The sequence below is a fragment of the Bubalus kerabau genome, chromosome 6 (genome assembly GCF_029407905.1).
Source record: "Bubalus kerabau isolate K-KA32 ecotype Philippines breed swamp buffalo chromosome 6, PCC_UOA_SB_1v2, whole genome shotgun sequence".
NCBI classification, from domain to species: Eukaryota; Metazoa; Chordata; class Mammalia; order Artiodactyla; family Bovidae; genus Bubalus; species Bubalus kerabau.
The window spans coordinates 743,641-749,755 of NC_073629.1; the positions used below are offsets into that span (position 1 = coordinate 743,641).

The following is a 6,115-nucleotide window of genomic DNA, read 5'->3' on the forward strand; positions in this document are numbered from 1 at the left end:
TAACCTCCTTAAGGTTTTGGTGGCATATATATGTGACAGTTTGATGTTAGGGTTCAGCTTTTTTGGTCTCCTTTTCTCTTTGTCAAGTCTGAATATATTTTTAATACATTATAAAAGAAATTTATTTTTCTGAAATATTCATTGCAATATACTCTAGATTCCTGTTACTATTTTTCAAGCTTATTACTATATTAAAAAAAAATTGAATTCTCTGCAGAAATTTTCTTGGAATCCATTAAACTTAGAAAAGAAGCTTTGTTAAATGAGCCAGTCAAATTCTACACTCATGTGAGTTGATTTTTATTTCACTTTAAAGGAATATAATATGTTCCTAATATGCTCCATTAATCTTTGCAGGAGGCAAACAAGCACGTGTATAAATCTAACTGCCAGGTTACCTGTTTAGTTGACTAGAAGTCTTTGATTATTTATCTTTCACCACATTTATTATTGTTCACCAGGCTACATCACAAGGAAACTTATTTTGTTTTTTTCTGGATCACAATATTTTCATTTTCTTTTTCATATCAAACTTTAATAATAAATAAGAACTGTAAGTTGTCATTTGTGCTTATATGGATTATATCCTGGAATGATGCTCTAAGAAACAAATTGAGGCTGAGATTTTATAATTTTATACTTTTTAAAATGCTTGTTACAGGACTGAGTACATAGTGGGTCTGCAATGGGAAAATTATTCCAGGGTAATTGCACAGAAAAGAAGATAAATACTATGCACAGCACCTGTGCTCACAGCTGAGCATGGCTGATACTTCCCGGGCTACACGGGTGATTGGGAACATTGGCCCCAAGCCTGTTGACAAGTACAGAGTGTGGGAGGTGGAGGGAAAACCTACATGTGTGGAGAAGGAGTGTGGGGAAGAAGGAACAAGTGTGCATCAGAAATTGCATTCATCTTTAATGAAGATTTCTCTTTCAACCCTGGACTATTCAAACTTTGTTACCATAGACATAGGGAACAAATCCTGACTTTTTGAAAAAGTGTTTTCAGTTAGAGAATATGCACTCTATGATTTGTATGTTAAATTGAAACACACTTTCAGGGAATTAATCACATGTTTAGGAAGGTAAAGGAATAACTGAAGGAAAAGAGTGGGGGAATATGTGAATGACATAGTTATACATGTACAGGAAATCTTGAAGTGGTATATGTGTTCTTGGAATATAAAGTCATAAAACCTGAGTGAAAATAACAGAGTGTTTAATTTCAACTCCTGATGAGATATAGAATTTTTAGAGAATTCTATGTGGAATGGACTTCCCTTTATACTGAGTACCATTTCAGGTTTTGGTAAGAATTTAGGAAGTAGCTTTGAAAAGAATGCATTTTAATGTCAGAAAAAGACAGTAGAGGTATTTTGGAGGAAAAGAAGCTAATTAAAAATAATAATAATAATTCAATGTACTCTTTTTCCCCATAAGTATTCTCATTCTAGGCCTAGGTCAGGAAGATCCCCTGGAGGAGGGCATGACAACCCATCCAGTGTTCCTGCCCAGAGAATCTCATGGGCAGAGGAAGCTGGCAGGCTACAGTCCATGGAGTCGCAAAAATGTCCGACAATACTGAGGGAATAACATTACATTTCATTCAAATTTTGCCTCAGATTTCTCTGAATCAACGTTTATATTTTGTCCACAGGAACCAAGAAAACCAGAGTGCTGAAGTCACTTTCATTCTCTTGGGCTTCTCAGAATATCCTGAATTCCAGATACCCCTTGTCCTGTTATTCTTCACCATCTACTCCGTCACTGTGCTGGAGAAACTGGGCATGATCTGAATTATCAAGATAAATCCCTACTCCACACCCCTATGTACTACTTCCTCAGACATTTGTCCTTTGTTGATCTCTGTTACTCAACAGTAATTACATCCAAGCTACTAGAAAACTTGATTGTGGAAGACAGAACCATCTCCTTCATAGGATACATCATACAATTCTTCTTTGCCTGCATATTTGTGGTGACAGAGATATTCCTGTTGGCAGTGACGGCATATGACTGATTTGTGGCCGTTTGTAACCCTCTTCTCTATACAGTTGTCATGTCCCAGAAGCTTTGTTCCTTATTGGCTGGTGCTCATACTCTTGGGATACAGTCTGTTCCTTGACTCTTACCCACTTTTTATCTAAATTGTCCTTTAGAGGAAATAATATCATAAATAACTTTGTCTGTGAGCATGCGGCCATTGTTGCTATTTCCTGCTCTGACCCCTGCATTAACCAGCAGATCATTTTAGTCTCTGCCACGTTTAATGAAGTAAGCAGCCTGATGATTATTTTCACTTCCTATGTTTTCATTTTTATCACTGTCCTGAAGATGCCTTCAACTGGGGGGCGCCACAAAGCCTTCTCCACCTGTGCCTCCCACCTGACCGCCATTACCGTCTTCCACGGGACCATCCTTTTCCTTTACTGTGTTCCTAACTCCAGAAGTTCATGGCTCATGGTCAAAGTGGCCTCTGTCTTTTACACAGTGGTCACCCCCATGCTGAACCCAGTGATCTACAGCCTCAGGAACAAAGATGTGAAAGAGACTTCTAGGAAGCTAGTTAATACCAAATTATTATGTCAATGAATGTAAAACGGCTTGAGTTTGCTTTTTCATTTACAAGAGCACTGCGGAGAACTGTCCAAGTTTTGTAGCATTTTTAATAGCATTTCAAATTCCAATTTTTAGGAAGGCAAACAGTGCACACATTAAACGAAATTCCCTTGTTGGTACATCGTTCAACCACTTTAGTAAACTGTAGAGACTTAGCAGTAAAATAATAAATAACACCTAATTAAAGCCTAAACTATTTAAGTCTCTAGATAAAGTGTTTGTCATGTAAAGATTTCTGAGTAAAGACGCATTACCATTTGGCTGTTCAGGTGAGTCTTCTTTTTTTCTTTTCTTTAAGTCATTATAAGTCATCGAAGAATGGATTTGAGTTGTCATGAAAGTTTATAGTTAACCATGAGGGAGTTACATCAGTTGAATCATAGTAACTAAGAGTTATTCAACACTAAGACACTAAAGTTAAAAGACATGCCTGTGCTTAGTTACTCAGTCATGTCAACTCTTCACAATTCTATGGGCTTTAGCCTGCCAGGCTCCTGTGTCCATGGCAAGAATACTGGAGTGGGTAGTCATTTTCTTCTCCAGGGGATCTGCATGACCAGTAATCAAACCTATGTCTCCTGCATTGCAGGCAGATTCTTTACCATCTAAGGTACCAGAGACGGAGAAGGCGATGGCACCCCACTTCAGTACTCTTGTCTGGAAAATCCCGTGGGCGGAGGAGCCTGGTATGCTGCAGTCCATGGGGTCGCTAAGAGTCAGACACGACTGAGTGACTTCACTTTCACTTTCATGCATTGGAGAAGGAAATGGCAACCCACTCCAGTGTTCTTGCCTGGAGAATCCCAGGGACAGGGAAGGCTGGTGGGTTGCTGTCTATGGGGTTGCACAGAGTCAGACATGACTAAAGCAACTTAGCAGCAGTAGCAGCAGCAGCAAGGTACCAGGGAAGCCTGAATTTAAAGGATATGTTTATTTAACACCATATAGAAAGAATCGGTACATTATTAGTGCAAAGTAGTCATGTCTCTGCCCCCACGAAGTCCTGAATATGATTTGGTAAAATTCTACATGTTAATATAAAATTTATTTGTTCTTTGTACATAAATTATCAAAATAAAATTAAGAAATGCACACTTCAGAAATAGTTCCAGCTAAATCTAAGAGTCTTTCATATCAGTCAAATTACATATAAAATAGCTATCGATGTACAATGATAACAGAGAATTTCATTGGTAAGTAAAATTAATGGTGGATTGAACGGGGGCCCTGCTAATATCAAATAGAGCATCTTGGTTAACCTGATTTAATTTTGCCCAACTAACAAACTCATGGACTTCCCTGGTGGCTCAGATGATAAAGAATCTGCTTGCAATGCAGGAGACCTTGGTTCTATCCCTGGGTGGGGAAGATTCCCTGGAGAAAGGGAGGGCAACCCACTCCAGTATTCTTGTCTGGAAAATCCCATGAATGGAGGAACCTGGAAGGCTGCAGTCCATGGGGTCACTAAGAGTCGGACACGACTGAGTGACTTCACTTTAAGCAAGTACCCAGCTGTGGATGTGACTGGTGATAGAAGTAAGGTCCGATGCTGTAAAGAGCAATATTGCATAGGAACCTTGAATGTCAGGTCCATGAATCAAGGCAAATTGGAAGTGGTCAGACAAGAGATGGCAAGAGTGAATGTCGACATTCTAGGAATCAGCGAACTGAAATGGACTGGAATGGGTGAATTTAACACAGATGACCATTATATCTACTACAGCAGGCAGGAATCCCTCAGAAGAAATGGAGTAGCCATCATGGTCAACAAAAGAGTCCGAAATGCAGTACTTGGATGAAATCTCAAAAACGACAGAATGATCTCTGTTCATTTCCAAGGCAAACCATTCAATATCACAGTAATCCAAGTCTATGCCCCAACCAGTAACGCTGAAGCAGCTGAAGTTGAACAGTTCTATGAAGACCTACAAGACCTTTTAGAACTAACACCAAAAAAAAAAAAAATGTCCTTTTCATTATAGGGGACTGGAATGCAAAAGTAGGAAGTCAAGAAACACCTGGAGTAACAGGAAAATTTGGCCTTGGAATACGGAATGAAGCAGGGCAAAGACTAATAGAGTTTTGCCAAGAAAATGCACTGGTCATATCAAACACCCTCTTCCAGCAACACAAGAGAAGACTCTATACATGGACATCACCAGATGGTCAATACCAAAATCAGATTGATTATATTCTTTGCAGCAAAGATAGAGAACCTCTATACAGTCAGCAAAAACAAGACCAGGAGCTGACTGTGGCGCAGACCATGAACTCCTTATTGCCAAATTAAGACTGAAATTGAAGAAAGTAGGGAAAACCACTAGACCATTCAGGTATGACCTAAATCAAATCCCTTATGATTATACAGTGGAAGTGAGAAATAGATTTAAGGGCCTAGATCTGATAGATAGAGTGCCTGATGAACTATGGACTGAGGTTCGTGACATTGTACAGGAGACAAGGATCAAGACCATCCCCATGGAAAAGAAATGCAAAAAAGCCAAATGGCTGTCTGGGGAGGCCTTACAAATAGCTGTGAAAGAAGAGAAGCAAAAAGCAAAGGAGAAAAGGAAAGATATAAGCATCTGAATGCAGAGTTCCAAAGAATACCAAGAAGAGATAAGAAAGCCTTCTTCAGTGATCAATGCAAAGAAATAGAGGAAAACAACAGAATGGGAAAGACTAGAGATCTGTTCAAGAAAATTAGAGATACCAAGGGAACATTTCATGCAAAGATGGGCTCGATAAAGGAGAGAAATTGTATGGACCTAACAGAAGCAGAAGATATTAAGAAGAGATGGCAAGAATACACAGAAGAACTGTACAAAAAAGATCTTCATGGCCCAGATAATCACGATGGTGTGATCACTGACCTAGAGCCAGACATCCTGGAATGTGAAGTCCAGTGGGCCTTAGAAAGCATCACTACGAATAAAGCTAGTGGAGGTGATGGAATTCCAGTTGAGCTATTTCAAATCCTGAAAGATGATGCTGTGAAAGTGCTGCACTCAATATGCCAGCAAATTTGGAAAACTCAGCAGTGCCCACAGGACTGGAAAAGGTCAGTCTTCATTCCAATCCAAAAGAAAGGCAATGCCAAAGAATGCTCAGACTACCACACAATTGCACTCATCTCACACACTAGTAAAGTAATGCTCAAAATTCTCCAAGCCAGGCTTCAGCAATATGTGAACCATGAACTTCCAGATGTTCGCGCTGGTTTTAGAAAAGGCAGAGGAACCAGAGATCAAAATGCCAACATCTGCTGGATCATGGAAAAAGCAAGAGAGTTCCAGAAAAGCATCTATTTCTGCTTTATTGACTATGCCAAAGCCTTTGATTGTGTGGATCACAATAAACTGTGGAAAATTATGAGAAAGATAAGAATACAAGACCACCTGATCTGCCTCTTGAGAAATTTGTATGCAGGTCAGGAAGCAACAGTTAGAACTGGACATGGAACAACAGACTGGTTCCAAATAGGAAAAGGAGT

The 6,115-nt window shown here is 39.4% G+C and overlaps 1 pseudogene; it reads left to right on the forward strand.

The window, feature by feature from the left end:
* Positions 1-1,571: 1,571 nt before the first annotated feature.
* On the forward strand, positions 1,572-2,595 carry LOC129655852 (olfactory receptor 5D18-like; annotated as a pseudogene).
* The last annotated feature ends 3,520 nt before the right edge of the window (positions 2,596-6,115 follow it).